Below are 18,303 nucleotides of genomic sequence, written 5' to 3' on the forward strand. Positions count from 1 at the left end.
AGATGTTTCTAATCCAAAATCTTTTTTTTTTAATCTTTTTTTTATTATTTTATTTTATTTTTTTTGTGAACACACTCTACAGAGGGGTTACAATTACATGGGCAGGATAATGCGTACATTTCTTATCAAGCATTGCAGCCTCCTCCTTTGTTTACCCTTCACATCCATTCCCAGAATCTCCCACACCCAATCCTCCCCGCCTCCACCTCTCCACCCGCCCCCCCGCACCAACATTGTAAAGCTCGTTTTCGACATGACAAATTGTACTTCTCATTGTTGCAACAAGTCCACCTGTATCCTTAAATGACTTGTTTTTCCCCATCTTCTCTACAAGTTATACTGACATCAAATATAGTGAAAGCAGGGGTTGTATTGTGGGGGAGGGACATACAAAGCAACAAAGAGATAATCTTATAAATGCGTTAGAAACAATCGCATGAAAGAAAAAAAAACATTTGAATACATATCTTAGGGTTCATTTCCCTAACATCAACTTATCTGACCTTTTCTGCTTGACTCATACATATACTAGATATTGCAAATAAGGGAAACCATGGGACCTATATTTATTTGGGCCTGGTTTACTTCACTTAATATAATATTTACCAAGTCTTTCCATTTCCTAACAAATGGTTCCTATTTCCTATAAAGTAAATCAAGCAGAGAAATCAGGTTAAGATCTGAAAGAGCCTTTAAAAAAGTCTTTGATCTTGAAAATTGTCCTGGGTATGAATTTTTGGAGAAATATCCCCATTCAAAATAGAAGGAAACATTTTTTAACATTATGTTGGTACTGGGTTTTGAACTACTGGCCTTGAGCTTTATCTGGGCATTAATTCTCAATGTTTAGATGATACCACCTGAGTCACACCTTCACTTCTTCCTTTTACTACAAGTGGAGAAAGGAATCTTTTAGGTTTATTCATTTGGAATAGCTTGGAATTGCAATTGTCAAATTTGAACCTACCTAGTAGCTAGGTGGAAGCCACTGGTGCTCTACTAAAACTCACTTCTTTTAAAAATAAATAATCAGAAAAAGGAGAAAAAAATATTTGTTCAATGATTTATATGTTGTCTGATAAACCAAATCACTTGCTACTGGAAGATAGAAAGTGAGAAGTTAGAGATGAATACGGAGGGCAAAGACAAAAGAAATGAAGAAGGGAAGAGAGAGTAAATGAGGGCAGGAGAAGGGAGGAGAGGAGAGGAGGGGTGAGCTGAATTGTTTATAAGGTATTATTGTACAATCAGTGCCTTTGCATTTATATAGCCAAAGCTTTATATTTTTGGTGGTAGTAAGTTGAGATATAAAATACCAATTTACAGCTAAAAACCTGTTAGTGTGTTTCCTTCTGCACCAAGGGTGCAACAGTTAGGTTACTGTTACAGAGAAGGAAAGAGTAATCAGTTTAAGTGATTCTGAGAAACAATAATTGAAATGCCAGGAATGCTCCCTTGTATGGTGAAGTCAAGCATCACTATTGTTCCCTGATCTAGTATTCCTCTCAACAAGAATAGCAAAAACAAGAGGAAGGAGATTTCTGAGTAATAATCATCTTTCTGTTTACCCTCTTCCCTTGGCCTCTCAAACAATAAAGCCAAAGGAGACTTAACCTGAGCTAGTGGGGTAAATGGGAGAAAAAAGGTCAGTCTAGCTTAATGTGAAAGTTTTAAAATAATTGGGGCAGCGTTTCAAATACTGAAATAAAACGTTTGTAATTATTAATAAAAAGTAACTCTGAATTTATCGAAAAGTTAGAAGACTAAAGTTCTCACTCCATAGTGGAATCTGCATAATTAAACTGACTCCTGCTACTATCATCAGAAAATGAAGACCGCTCCTAAACTTCCAATACTAGGTAAATTACCCTCGATATTCACTTAAAATGTGTGAATATGATGCAGAAGACATTACTCATGTAACTGTAACCCCTCTGTACACGATTTTTACTATAAAATGTATAAAAATTAGAAAAGTGGAATGATTGACAATGATCCAGATGTATTGTACATTGAAATGCACATACACATTATTCAACACTGACAAAATGAAGTGAAACTCCTTTGCATGACTTGCTAAAGATTAAATTTTTTTGAAGTTTTAATACTAAATGACCAGAGCATAAACCTTTAGAGATAAATAAGAGGATAGCATTGACATATTGTTGAGGCTTGTGCTCCTTTCAATACACAAAAAATTAATGTGTCAAGTTTGCTGCAAATGTAAATTGTAATTTGCCAATTCTTTTTGCAAATTGCCCAAATTATAGAGAACCAAATTCCACTATCCCTTCAGTCTCACCAAAAATTCGTATAGACCTTTAGGTTTCTCGGTTGTTTCTAAATATCTTAATGTAATGCACGGGAACCAAAACTAAATTCTTTTAAAATCATCTCACTCAGACATAGGTATGGATAGATAATTGATGTGTGCAGAATCAGAAATATTCAGAAGGCTGTAAATGAATGCTTAGTAATTTTCTCTCTTCTGGGTCATAGAATACAGCCTGTCCTTGTTAGGAAAATTTAGGAGAATGGAAAAGGAATAGGACGGACTACATCATCAATAGGCGAGGGCTGTTTATTGTCGAAAAGCAGGTTTGGAGGTTGCGTGAGGGAGCTGAAACAGGATCTGAGTTTTTATAGGAGGACTGAGCAAGGAGGTAGAGGTTAATGAAAAGCCCCTAGGTCAAGGAAAGCGGAGACCTTTCAGTTGGGCCCACAATGGGATGTTTACAACTGGGATTATATAGATTGCCCTGCCTGCACTTAAAAGGAGTTCACACATACCTGGGATTTGCCTGTATTGTGTATGAGCCTGGGACAGCAGGGTTGGGGTCAATCCTTCATATTCCATCTTTAGATACATGAAATGATAGGGCCAAGTGGGGAGAAGCAAGTTCTTCATATAGGGTCTTTGGATACATAAAAAGAATTGGGCTGAGAGACGAGAATCATGCAGGTATGAGAACAAAGCAGATTCCATCATTTTGAACCCTGGAGTATAAAAGGTGGAGGGGCATCATGGTCTTTTCTGGTTACTTCCAGCTGTCATCAGTGTGTCCAGGAGTCACTGGGGCTGGCGTCTTCAGGTCCAGGTCTGTGCTCGGTCCAGAAGAGTGTAAGCAAAGCCTCTGGGTGCCTGCAGTAATAGGATGTCTTTGACTTGGTCCCAGGTTTGAGTGAGGGCTGTTATCCTGTTAGACAGAAACTTGAAAATGCTGAGATCAGGCAAAAGGCTGACAAGGTGGCAGGACTAGTTGATAAGAGTGACATCAGAAAACACAACCAGGGAATAATCCAGAAAAGTTCCATTTGGATCATGAGCCTATAACCAATCAGAATCTAGGGCTGGATTGGAGTAGTTAAGGGCCTGGTGAGAGACCTTGATCATTTCCTATAAATAGCAGGTAACAAAGGCAAGAATGTAAATTCCTGTGCATTTAGAAGTTAGACAGATATGGAAATTAGATGGACAAGCTTCTGAACTTGTTTCTATTGGCCTCCTGGATCTGGTTAATTTTGAAAGGGCAGTCACAAAGTGGCTGATGTAACATCTTTTCCTCTTATTCTTTTCCACTTTGTCCTTGGATCTAGGTGCTTGTGGCTGGGATATGGGCTTTGAACTCAAGGCCTGAGCATTTTCCCTAAGCAATTCTGCTCGAGGCTAGCATTCTACCACTTTCAGTCACAGGGCCACATTTAGCATTTGGCTGGTTAATTTTTGAGCCAGCTTCCACCCTGGCTCTTTGATGGTTAGTTGGGTGATAAAGTCTCAGGGATTTGTCTGCCTGGGCTGGCTTTGAACTGCAATCTTTGCCACAAAAACCCTTTATCATTTCCAATTAATGCAACAAGGAGATCAGTGAGAACAAGTAGAGTTTATGTGCACCCTACCAAGAATTAATCAACAAATACTTGCCAGAACTCTGCAATGACAAAATTCAATAGATGGGATGAGAGTTTGAGCATACCTTGTATGCCTGGAAAACCTGATAACTAAATTGTATGAGAGGCTCTCCTGGACTATACATGTTTCAATAGTATAACAACATAGCTGGCTTTTTCATATCAGGATGAGTAAGGTTTAAAGAGAGTGTCCACAAGAGTCTTAGTGTTTGTAAATCTAAATCAGTCTTTTACCAAGAATCAGCTGTGTGTGATGGAGTCAGGCAGGTGTCCAGTGTACCTTGGTGGAGGTAGGATGGTCCATGCAGGATCTGGGCAAGATTGCCTCCCTCGGATGAATTGTCAAAACTCCTGGTTGGTTACTTACAAAATTATACACAGACGTTAAAGAAACGACTTTAGGTGGACATAGAGAATGACATGCTACTTTTAATGTTAAGTAGCAGCCAAAAATTACTTACCAACTTTACTCACAAGCTGTCTTTTAAGGCATACTCATACCATCTCTTATACTCGAACTTTCTGAGGACAGAATCAGATATGTGCAACAAATATTTTAAGACAATTCTTACCTCCTTACTGGTTTGTTTTTCATCACAGCTGGCTAGGAGCTGAGCTGGGTCTCATTCCTTTTACTACTATCCTTGAAAAAAAGGTTTTCTTTTAACAAACAGCACATTTGATAGGAATTATCACTATCAAGACATAGAAGAAGATAACTTGTTACACAGTTTTTATAATGAGATTATGTTGAACATGTTTTCACACACACACATTTAAACTAAAGTTCTAAGATGCACTTGGGTTTTTAAAAAATGAAAATCGGCAGTATATTTTTTTGGAATTCCAGTGACAAAGTGATATTTTTCCCAATATGATAAAACCACGTGGTCAATGTCAGAATAGTAGGCAATACCAAACAAAATGCAAGGCAAATTTTGACAAACAGAATTTCAACCCTTAAACCAACATTGATAACAAGAGCAGAAAACCTTTAAATCAATTTTGGGGATGAGGTGGATTAGTATATGAATTAAATATTTTAACCCTTAGAAGAGTGAACAGGAGAGGGGAGTAAGGTTGGTGGAAGAATGGGGGATGTAGAAAAACCCATCATGTGGTCTTAGTACCCCCAGATAGTGTCTTGTACATCTCCTTGCTATAATGGGTCAACCTGTACTTTTTCCTTGTATCTTAAATGAAGAAATGCTGGCTTGATTTATGTTGATTCTACTTGTGTAGACACACCTAAAATCACTCACCAAGTCCAAAAGCACACAAATGAAATGCATCTTTTGTCCGTTGGTACAATTGTATTCTACACATTTATTGACAGGTTACAAATTATTCTCAAATTTTAATACATTACAAATACTTTTTCTTATTTTCGTGGCCAGGAAATGCAAGACCTCAGACAGCAATTCTCACTTTAGACTTATCACATGGGTTGGTTAAATTTTGACCTGAGCTCCAGTCTTCTGTGGACTCACTCATTACTTAGGAATTGATGCTGGCTGTTGGAAAAGAGCTCAAGGAAAGATGCCGTATAACTTTATTCTTTACCAGGGTATTCTCCTGCATTTTTGGTTGTTGAGAGTGTCTACAAGAGCAAACATTCTATGGGGAGCAAGGAGACACCATATGACCTATACATACTGAGATTTCTGGGTGATTTGCTATCACTTGTACTGTATTTGCAAGTCGAATCTGTCAAAACCTACCAGTTATAAGAGATAAGAGAAGTGCTAAAATAAGTCTTAGAGACAAATATATCTTCAACATATTTGGTTCCAAGCATTCCGTCTAGGGCATATTCAACAAGTAGTGAAACTTGTGTTGGCTGTATCTATGCGTCTTTCTCCATGTGTGCATGTATACATGTGTATATATATATGTGTGTATTTGTATGTAGAGCAATATACATGTGTACATATATAAGGGCATATACACACATATATTCATATATAAATAAATATATATGTGCATATATTTATATATATCAGGTGTTCAGTGATTTAATCTAGACTTCCCAGCACATTGTCATTCTCACAAAGTGTACATGATAAACTGCTCTGAGGATCTGTGCTCACTTCCCCCACTTCCTTGTTTTTCATCCCTGTGAACAACTTCAGCCTACTTTCCATAGGATAGCTTTGTTTTTGTTACTTACTGAAATTAAAAGAAAAAGGTTGCTTGTAAAAGGAAAAGATCTTTTAGGATGCAGGTTAAAAGTATTTTATCCATCCCAATGATTCCTATGAGGAAAATTTGTAATAGTACTAAAAGTGAAAAGGAATTCCTAGATCTGTTATTTTGCCATTTACAATGGCAAAGAATAATAGCACGTCACTCTTATAACTCTTAAAGAATGCAAGGGTAACTGATCGTCCCTATCATGTTCCCAAAATCCAGTGGTTCCTGAAGGACAATAGTAGCTCAGCAGAAATTCTAAGTAGCAGACATGGAGCATGAAAGAGAAAGAGAGGAAATAGAGAATGAAAGAGAAATATCATAATACTGAAAGTGCATAACAGATAAACAAGAGCTGTATGAGAATATTCATACTGCTATCTTTAGACTCTACATGTACATTTGAAGGTATTTGATGTATGATAACCTATCAACACCACATTCCTCATCACCACATAAGCAGAAAATGATGGAAGTGGTGCTGTGGCTCAAGTGGTAGCAATAGCCTTGAGATGAAGAGCTGAGGAGCAGTACACAGGACCCAGAGTTCAAGCCCCACAACCAACAGAAACAAAACCAAAACACTAAACACAAAACCATCTCTCAATTTTGTGGCCTCAACTGTGTAAAACCAGTTTCAGCCTAGGGCTAAGATTTATGTGTGGACATTTATCAACACTCCTGATTCAAACTCTACTTGAGAATATCTTAGTCAATATTTTGTTCTTAATTTTGCTCTTTGTAAATTCACATGCACCTATAAAAATGGTGTGGCCATCCCAGTAACAATCTCAAAGTACATCGTAATGATGACTTATAAAAAGTTGTATTATATTACAACAAGGAAAACAATGCTGCAAATAAAGAAAACCAATAATTAAATATTAATGATTAATAAAATAAAAAACAAATACCATTGTTTCCAGTATTTGAAGTGTACTACATATTAGATTTTAGTATTTTCTCATATTCCTGTACATTTAAAACTGGCTAAGATTATGATGTTCAACAAGAGTTTTATAAACTATGAGTAGTCTTTAAATTTACCCTCTAAGATTACTATTTATGTCTCATCTCATCATCTGTATATGGTTTATATAATCATTTTTGTTCCTCGCTAACATATAAAGTAAGGAAGCCCTAAAGTTTTTACAGAAACTGTGTAGTTAACAAAGTCTTAACTCTTCACTGTTTCTTCATACAAAGACTTTGCAACTTCTCATTAGTAAACTTTCTATAAACTCTGAAATGTACATACTTAGTTGTATATGTCTGCTACCATAAATCTTAAATACTTTAGAGAAAAGTTATATGACCTACCAAACAATCTTAATTTTGGCATATAAGCAAATTCCCAAAATTAAACATATTTAAAACATTAAAACTTAAAAAAGAACTTAACATTTGCTGCAGTGTTCATTATGATAGGTGCCTTGTATAGAATAATTGAATTTCTCCTCCTACACATCTGTTGAACAACAAATACCTGGAATTATTTTGTTTTAACATATCTTGAATTTAGTCTTAAATGTGTGCTTATGTAAGAAATACATGGTTCTAAAATTTCACGACAAATCTTTTGAACTTACTTTTTGTTGAATTGTCTACTTTAAGAAAATCAATTCCACTTTATATATAAAAAATGTTCTGTGCTCAATTCAACAGCACATACACTAAAATTGGAACAATACAGAGTAGATTAGCATGGTCCCTGTACAAGTGTGACATGCAAATTTGTGAAGCGCTCCACATTTTTACAATAACAGATGCTGGAGGGGATGTGGCAAGAAGGGACCCTACTTCCTTTTTGGTGGGAGTGTAAACTTGTTCAACCACTTGGAAAGCAGTATGGAGGTTCCTTAAAAGATTCCTCATAGAGCTCACAAATGACCAAGCAATCCCACTTTTGGGTATTCACCTAAATAGTCAGCAACAAGGCCATATTAAAATTACCAATACAATTATGTTTATTGCAGCATTATTTCCCATAGCTAAGATATGGAACCAACCAGGATGCCCCTCAGTAGATGAATGGATCAAGAAAACGTTGTGAGTTTGTGTGTGTGTGTGTGTGTGTGTGTGTGTGTATGGGAATTCTATCGTCCATCGGAAAGAATGACATCACCCAATTTGTTACGGAATGGAAAGACTAGGAAAAATTATATTAACTAAAATAATCCAAGTCCAAGGAAACATCAGTCACGTGGTATCCCTTATTGTCAATAATTAATATATGTCGTGGATAAGCTGAAAAGGTCAAAAGCTATGTGCATGTGAATAGATAAGGTGATGTTAAGCTTAATGAACCCCAAGATAGGGACACAAGTGGTTTTTTTTCTTGCTGTTGTTTCTAAAGTATTTATAATGTACGATGTGATTTTTTTTGTTTTTTATATGGTCCTCCCACACAGAAATAAACTTTTTTTTTTTGGGTCCAGTCGTGGGGCCTGAACTCTGGGCCTGAGCGCTGTCCCTCAGCTCTTCAGCTCAAGGCTAGTGCTCTACCACTTCAGCCACAGTGCCACTTCTGGCTTTTTTTTTTTAGGTGGTGCTGGGAATCGAACCCAGTGCCTCAGGCATGCAAAGCAAGCGCTCTTACCACTGAGCCACCTTCCCAGCCCCCGAAATAAACATTTTTTACAGTCAACCTTGAAAAGCCATCTTGATAGACCATTTCTGTAAGTGGTAGCAGAATATTATTGATGGCTTTGCAAGGATGCCAGATTGCCTCATTTTGAGATAATTAAAACAGGAATTTAGTCAGCTGTTTTTTTTTTTTATCATTAGGACAAAAACCCATTGACTCTAGTCCAGGTGATCACTGTGGCCCAGAGAAGCTAATACATTGACTAGTAATCCTAGACCTCTAAAAACAAAACAAAACAAACAAGTAAAAATCTCCGGTAAGCAAGGCCAGTCAAGGCTCCTATCACAGCCTACATGAAGTCAGGCAAAATACTGAAGCTGGGAGTCATTTAGCTGATAACTAATATATTTTTTATGAGGCAGACTGAAATAAAAGACTCCTGAGAGAGGGTAGGAAAGACTGATCAGAGGGACTAAAATTGGTCACACAAAGATTGGAAAATAGAATTCCTTATAAAACAAATAAATCATAGAAAGCCTGTGCACGCGAGAACAACACAGAAGATATTGCAAATAGCATGTTTTTTTGGTTAATTGTTGAAGTTGGTTGGTGAGAATTGTATTGAGAAGTTATGCATCAATGCTTATCAAAGAGCTGGTTTCATAATTCTCTTTCTTTGATGAGTCCCTAGCTGATTTGAGGAAGAGTCTAATTCTAGCTTCATAGATTATGTTTGATAATTCCATTTCCCTTTCTATTCCATTGAAGAGTTAGACCTGAGTATTGTAAGTTCTTTGCAGGCCTTAATTTCATGGTAAATCTATTGAGTCCTAGATTTTTCTGTTATGAGAAATTGTTTATTGACATTTCATTTTCATTACTTCTTATGTATCACTTCTTGGTTCAGTTCGAGTATAGGAAAGCATCAATTACTCCAGGATTCTCCAGGTGATTGGTATATGGTTTTCAAAGTACTCTCTTAAAACATTCACAATTTTGCTAATTTATGTTATGATGTCTCATTTTTTCTCTAATTTTATCTATTTGAGTGAATTCTCTTAGGAGCTCTTAGGAGCTGTGCCTCATCTACTCTTAATATATTTACCTACTTCTGATCTTATATAACCAGTTCATGTTCTTCTTGATCTTCTCTCTGTAGGATATATTTGATTAACTTCTATCCTGCTGATGTGGTGGAGAGTTTGGCTTGGGACCATATTCACTGTTGGTAGTTGTTTGCCTTTAATGTTTGTTATATATCATTCCAGGCTCTTCATTTTATCATATCAACTAAGAAATTTGTGTTTATTCTGACTGTATATACTTTATAAATAATCAATCTTTTCTCTATGGCAGATTTAAGAATCGTTTCCTTGATCACTAATGATCCTCTAATGGATTATAATGTGGTGGTGGGTTTTTCTCTTCTAGAATTCTGTGTTTGTTCTTAAGGCTTCTCTTCTCTGACTGTGCCTATTTCTTTGGATGTTTGGAATGTTCTCTGCTAGAATTCTGTAATATGTTTCCCATCCATTTAGCTTCCTGCTCTTTTCCTTCTTGAGACCAATCTCTGCCAAATTTGATCTTCTAACTGAGTCGTGAAGTTGTGGCAAGATCATTTCTTATTTCTTGGATTTGTTCTAAATGATTATTTCCTCTTTCCTATTAGACCTACTTGGTCTTTGACCCCTGAGATTGTCTTCTATGTCATCTATTTGCTGTGAAGACTTTATACTTTGTTTTTGATTTCCCTGTTTTATAATTGGTCATTTTTTAGGGCTTCTATCTCTTTATAAAGCTTTGTTTTAGGTCTTGTATTGACTTTCTTTACATATTTTCTTTGGGTGGGTGGGTTGGTAGGGTTGTTTATTTAGCTGTGTCTTCTCTCATATCTTTTAACTAGGCATCCATTTTTTCCTTGGACTCCCTTGCCTTTTCAGAATTTATTTTTATGTTTGTAGTCTCCATGAGTTATTTTGCTAATCTTTGGTTGTTCGCATCTTGTTCAATAAATTTCCTTGTAGAGGTTTTGTATCTTTCCATTAATCACATTTAAAGCCGTAAATGTAATGTATTTTGAAAACTATCTTCTAGGTCCCTAATTGTCTGTTCTAATGCCTGGTTATTTACTGTGTGAATTATACTACCTTGACATAACTTTTCTTGTATTTTTCTGATTTGCTCTGTTCACTTGGAGGATTTCTTTTGGGGGCTATATAATCTTAATAGGTGACTCTTTATGTTCTTCATTGATTTGCCATTTGTTGGTTGGATCTTCTGTTGTGATTTGTTTTTGTGGAATTAGGTTTTTGTCTAGACCATTAAGTGTAGGAGTAGAAATCTATTGTGGTGAGATGTAGTGATGTTAATACTAGCAGTTCCAGTGACAGTTTGGGCTGCCCAATGGTATCTTGAATTGTCTCTGAGTATGGCTGTGGCTGTCTCCGATGTACACTTCTGTTCCTGCTTTTGTTTCCCATGTGGAATTTTTATTTCCACACTGCAGCTGTGCCTTTAAATATGTTGGCCAACACAGTCACAGCAGTCACCTGACTGGCTGGGCACCTTTTCATATATTTCTGTTTTCTTGTGAAGACAGTATAAACTCTTCTTTTGAATTGTATATCTATAAATAGTTATAACTGACTGGGTGTGACTTTTTAGAAGTGGAGTACCTGCTAGGACTCTAATTCTCTGTTTCATTAGAGAGCTAGGGGAATTTTATGTTGTTATTTTGCCATTGTTTTTCCAATTCCTCAGATATATTTTATATATTGTTGATTTTTTTCACATAATTTAGGATTTGTGATGGTTGTATCAGGTTATTTTTGAGGATTTTGTTTGTGTTAGTTTGAAATAGTGATTTCAGGCTTGTATGAAGAGACATTAATAATATGAAATGTATGTTATTACATTGAAAGAAAGAGAGGAGACATTTTAACCTATTTGCTACAAGTAAATTAATATTAAGCAAAGTTAATTAAAATAATTACTTACTCTTCAGAAGATGAGCATAGTACTCTTGAATATCTTGGAGAAAAAGACTTTAGACTCATTACAACTAAAGTCTTACATTGAAATTACTGGCTAAACTTTCTTCTTCAGAAAGGCAAAAGCTCCATTTCTTTCATATTAGTATTATAAAATCATAGTATCTGCATGTTGAATTGTTTTCCTCTGCTATTTTCAATTCCATTCCTCATCCAGTAGGTATCTAGTGCTTTGAATGACCAATTCCTTAAAATACTATATTGCTTATATTGTGATGTAAATCTCAGTAATATTAATGTGAATCCCTGATTCTCATGTGGAGCTACATTTATATGAAATTTATGCAGTTTCAACCAAGATACATGACTATTTCAAAGTTTTCTGTTTTAATCAATAAACCCTTTCTCTTTAGAAATATGTTCTCATCTTTTATATTGCTCCAGCATACATCATGTATTATTAGTACTTTTACTGAAATAAATATAAACTATGGAACATGAAGACAACTGCCCCCCTTATCACTTTAAAGTAAATCCTTGGGGACTATATTATATTTAAAATTTAAAAAGTGCAATGCACTATTTATACATTAATAATCTAATGGTTAAGTCAATTAGACACTAGAACTACCATACCACATCAAGTCTCAATTTACTTAAAGGCACCAAAATATTAGTGTTCATGAATATCACTAAGTTTTAGAAAATGAGTAGTCACAACAAAGTTTATATTATATTTCAAATTTAAAAAATGAAAATTAAACCCAGATTTGTTGTCAATATCCTGTTTCCAGGAATACATTTATTCAGCAAACAGAGAAACCAAAAATAAAGGTACGTCACATAGATGAAAGATGTAGAAGCAGACTGTTTTTCCTTAAGATGATAAGGACATGCAAACTATGTGATTTATTCAAAGATACTATAAAAATTTATAAGAGGATTTGTGATCAGAAGTGATGGGTAAACAAATAGCTGGAAAACTGTATATGTAAATTGAGCTTTCAATATAGGCTAAGTTTACAATAAAAATGATCCAACAGACGATGATTTTATATCTTTAACACACATCCAGTATTCCACATTTTCCCACATACGCCTGTCCTCTTACCTCAGTTCCTGATCAATAGTATTCTAATTTCATGATGTCAATTCCTACTAATATAACTAAGTGGGGTTTTTTTGGTTTCTAGATCCAATAAATTTTAGTATTTCCGAATAATAGTATGAATTCATGGAGTTTGACTTGAATGTCAAGTTTGAGGATACTCTATTCAGGGTATTATTAATTGGCCTGAAGCAGCCAGGTACATACTATGAATACATAAACACAGTATACTAAAAGCAGGGGACTTGATTTCAGAGTAAGATGCAGGTCCAGGCAAGGTCCTGAAAAAATGAAAAACCAATGGAGCAAACATCAATCAATTATCATTACCAAGGAATTGAACTGTTCTCTTATGTGCCTGGGTGGCAGCTGTGTGTGTGTGTGTGTGTGTGTGTGTGTGTGTGTGTGTGTGTGTGTGTGTGTCCGTGTCTGTGTCTGTGTCTGTGTGTCTGTCTGTTTGTTTCTGTGTCTGTGTGAGTGCTTTTAGGGAGAGAGAATTTAAGTGTGAATTCCATATTTACAGCCCATAGAGCATTACTTGTTATGGAGAAGGTGCTCATATCAAAGTTCTGATACTACTGTCATCACTTTTTACTTTGAAAAACACTTACTTAATCCTACTTAAAAAGAGAAAAGTAAACTAACATCTTACATGATTGTTTTGACAATTGATTGGTTTATTGAAGGCCAAAGGGAGGAATTGCAGAGTAATATAATCTTTTTCCTCTCTCCTGAATATTACCCAGCAATAGCAGTGATTTCAGGAGTCTCCTGCTATGTACTCACAGCTGACTTACTAATATGCTTAATAATATGAAACATATGATAGAGAAATAGATCAGCCAGCAAACACAAAGAACTAGTGATGAGACCGAACTTTTGAGCAGGGTTGGCACATCTTTTAGGAATGTAATCCCTTCATATGAACTTCAAATTTTGTGGATTTCTCTGTGTGATTAAAAGGTTAGAAAGTGCTGTAGAAATGAGAATTCCTGTTCAGCCAAGTAGAAATTGCTCATGATCCCATCCTCAGGTTACAAATTTCCATTTTATAAAGAATCTCTTTTAGAGTGCTTTCATTTAATATACTTCAACACCTCATCCTTCCCTGTGGGAGATAGGAAGAAAGATAATTTTGTTTGAATATTATCTTATGTAAGTTAGTGTGCATGGGCATGATTTGTATGAAGTTAGTATTAACTGTAAATAGGAATCATGTCACAACAAAAATATAATTAAAATCACATAACAAGATTAGAAGTCATAGCATTTTCTTCATGAAAACATACATTAGATTAGTTGCAGAATTTCTATTTTGAGATAAACTTTATATGAAAGCATAATGCACTTTAACTAAGGGCTGAAATATTTTATTAAAAATATATTTCTTAGAGACATTTTTGCTGCATAATTTTAAGAAGAAAATGGTCCCAAAGTAATCATTTTTCTTAGTATGTTCCTGTTTCCACATGATTAACCTCTAAATTAGAAATCCAGATATATGATTTGATTTAATTTAACCACAAATATTATTGAGTATAAGGACCTTCTACTCTCTATATTCTTCACACTATGATCATTAAATATGGTGAGTTTGAAATAATTAGTCTCTGTGTGAACTATGTTAATATTATTTACAATATGAGTGAAATGTTTAAAAAGTAGTATTTATTTTAGTTTAATTGCTCTGAAGAGAAAATGAATGATATAATCAAAGGCTAAAAATGATTAGATTTAATATTAAGAATTCAGGACATGGTTTTGACCACACTGCTTACTGGAGCCTTCACAACAACCTGAGATAATTTATATTAATGAAGCAAAAAATCCCACATGTTAGACATTTGTGAATAGAAAAACCATATCATTCTGAATATATAGATCTACATAACAAACATAGAAGATTTAGCGTATAAATACCTGTATATACTAATACATTTAATTGCAGGGAAAGTACTTGTACTGAAAGGAGATAAAATTGCATTTATTTTGAAAAAGTAGACCTAAGTATTCATTTGAATAAAAGATAATGTTTAAACATCACTCATTCAAGAAATAAGATGTACAGTTAGTTGTTTTTCATGCCAATTATTATCTCTAAACTTAGAAAAACTAGATTTGTAAACTGAAAGCAGTGCTTTGTCGGGAAAGAGACATTTAGTTTCTTAAAAGTCATGACTATTTTTTCTCAAACAATTGCTAAGTAACTGATTTACATTTTTATCATGGAATCTTTTTGATATATTTTCATTGATTAAATTAAAGAATTGGCTAATAATACATTAAATTATGCATGAACAAAGTTTATCTAACACAATTATTTTATTCACAAGACATATCATGGCTCTCAACACTAGAAGGCAGTATGTTATTTACTTATTAATTTTTAGTTATTTTGTTAATGGTTATTAATTGTTAGAAGAGGCAGTTTCTTTATGCTCTTTCCAAAATATATTTAATGCATTTGATTGTACTCCCTGTATTTCCTTTTCATTATTCCTTCCTCTAAAGATCTTCTGTTTTTCACATCAAATTACATCTTCATATATGCACATATAAGCTAATTTGGAAAATTTAAGGTGAACTGCAACTTAATTCAAGATGTGCAGCGGATTAACGATGAATAAAAACTTCAATATTTTGTTAATTTCTGAATTACTATATAATATATATAATACAATTACTATTATGGTTAGGTTTAGGATCACAGACAGAATTAGAATTAGGGTTAGAGAAAAGAAAATTTAGGTTCAACACAAGATGACCTATTGCAACAATGATACTCACAGCACACTATATTGAAAATGAAATTTACACCAAGGGGAGGGAGGAGTTATAGTGGGAGACCAACAAAGAACAAGGCAACAATGTTCAACAAGAAATGGATTCATTACCTTACACATGTAACTGTAATCCCTCAGTAAGCCTCTTTACAATAAAATAAAATTTTAAAAAATAAAGTAAAACAACACCTGACAGGAAATAGATAAACACTTTAAAATTTTTAGTTTCAGAGTGCAAATAAAATTTTGGCCTACATGCCTAGCAAGAGTTAGGATAAATGTGAAATAGAGGCTTGCTATTAACATTATGATTCAATTATCTGTAGGTTTAGGATTAGGAATGGTTTAAATGTTAAGTAAATCTGAACTTATTTTAAGTTCTAGGAATTCAGGAAAAGCAGGGATAATGGAAGTACAGTGTATTTCATAATATCAAGATTTGAGATCAATCGGTATGATTCCTGTTATGGAACAAGATAGATTCAGAGTTAAGAGTGAGAAAATCTGTAGGGTTTAGGAAAACCTGCAATTTATGTGAAGAATTACAAGTGGAATTTCAGCTAGGATGACACAGCAAGCATTTTACATAAATTTTAGAATTGGGATACGATTAGTGTCAAAGTTATCATTAGGATTCTAGACATGGTTAGGGTTAGAGTGTAGGAGAAAAAAATGATGCTCAAATTGTAGGTAAATTTTAGAATAAGCATGGTAAGAATTAGAATGAATGTGAACTAGAGTATTGCTATTAATATTAGAATCTAATTACAATTAGTCGTATGGTTATTCTCAATGTTCCAGTTAAGAAAGATTAAGTTTAGGGTTAGAAAATGACTAAGATATTGGGAAAAAATTGAAGCTTATGTTTGGAAGGTTTATTTCAATGAAGTTAGGATGAGTGAAAATTAGTTTACCTGTGTTAATGTTAGTATTGACATATAATTTTACTAAGATTAAGGTCAGTATTTTGTTTTGATTATGATTAGTGTTATGAATAGGAAAGTTTTTACTATAAAATTCAGTTTCCAATCCAGGCACCCGTGGCTCTCGCCTGTAATACTATCTACTCAAGAGGCTGAGATCTGAGGATCACAGTTTAAAGCCAGACCTGGCAAGGAAAATCCATGAGATTCTTATCTTCAATAAACCACTAGAAAACCGGAAGTGGCACTGTGACTCAAGGGGTAGAGTGCTTGCCTTGAGCTGAAGATCTGAGGGATAGCGCCAAAGCCCAGAGTACAAACCCGATGACCGACCAAAAAAAGAAAATTCAGTTTTCACTAACAAGTAGAAGCAAAAATGTGACACTGAATAGTAACTAGAGCATTATCATTAAATTTATTTCTCAGTGATAATTCTTGTAATGATTAATGGGAGTTTTCCAGCCAAGTTTAGGTTGAGAATTAGCATTAAGTAATGGACAAGATGGTAAGTAAATCTGAAACTGTTTTAGGGAACAGTGGTTCAGGAAAAGGTAAAATCAATGGAAACTACAGTGTCTTTTCTGATAAGAAAATGTGAGGAAAAGTAATATAATGGATCATATTAGGGAACAAGATCACTTCAGAAGTAGAATCAGGAAATTTTTGGGAATAAGGGCAAACTGGAACTCATTTCCAGAGGGAAAACTGGAGTATTCATTAGAATGAATAAAAACTAGAGTCTTTTTCTTAAACATTAGAATTGTACTATCATTATGGTGAAAGTTAGGTTTCAGTTCCAGCTGGGGTTAGTATTAGTATTAGGGAAATGGAAAATTTAGGGTCAAACTGAAAGTAAATCTTTGAATAACAAGTCAAGTTAGAATTTGGATGTATGTGAAGTAGGAAACTGCTAATAATGTTAGGATTAGGGTATGATTAGTGTGAGGTTATCCTGAATGTCCCAGTTAGGGTTCGGGTTAGAAAAATGGCAAGATATTGAGTAAAACTATGAATTACTTTAAGAAAGATGAGCTGAATCAAAGATAGGATGAATAAAAACTTACGTATTTGTGTGGCCTTTAGAATCCAAAGGCAATTGGTTCTAGAGTTAGGGTTACTTTTCTAATTTATGAACTAATGAAGTAAAGGCACAAGTCTTTCTTTCTTATAAACCAAGACAGTCACGATTTTGGGGAACAAACTCAATTTTCTACATGAAAATATGTCTTAAAATATTTTCCAACCAGGATTAAATAATAGTAAACAGGATGTCATTTGTTAAAATTAGGTAAGTTAATAATGCAACTTTCAAAAATATCCAAACCCATAGTCTAGAAACTGAAGCATGTTATTGGGAAAAGAGATATTTTGCTTCCTCTAGCAGGGAAATTCTGTGTGTGTGTGTGTGTGTGTGTGTGTGTGTGTGTGTGTGTGTGTGTGTGTGTGTGCACCTACCACAGGTCTTCAACTCAGGTCTGGGTCCTGTCATCAGCTTATTCTGTGCAAGGAAGGCACTAAACCACGTAGCCACAGGTCTTCTTATGGCTTTTTAGAAATTAATTTGAGATACATATCTTATGGATTTTCCTGTCTGGACTTAATCTTCTGATCCCCAACAGTCCTTGCGTTAGTGTTACTGTGGTGCTACCACAAAGTGACAGTTCACTAAACTGGGAGCAATATGGAAGTACTTGTGCAAGATACAAAGTAACCAGTTCATTAATTTGGTAGCAACAGGGGATCACATTAGATTGCCTTCAAACACATTGTTTCTGATGAGTTTATCTGAAGCCATAATCAAACCTATTAGCCT

The 18,303-nt window shown here is 34.6% G+C and overlaps 1 non-coding gene across 1 annotated transcript; it reads left to right on the plus strand.

Moving 5' to 3' along the window:
* The first annotated feature begins 7,748 nt into the window (after positions 1 to 7,748).
* On the plus strand, positions 7,749 to 7,855 carry LOC122124781. The gene has a single exon (XR_006150651.1). It is a non-coding gene; the product is annotated as a U6 spliceosomal RNA (small nuclear RNA).
* The last annotated feature ends 10,448 nt before the right edge of the window (positions 7,856 to 18,303 follow it).

Source organism: Dipodomys spectabilis, unplaced genomic scaffold, assembly GCF_019054845.1.
Source record: "Dipodomys spectabilis isolate Male_0828 unplaced genomic scaffold, ASM1905484v1 ptg000245l, whole genome shotgun sequence".
Taxonomy (NCBI): Eukaryota; Metazoa; Chordata; class Mammalia; order Rodentia; family Heteromyidae; genus Dipodomys; species Dipodomys spectabilis.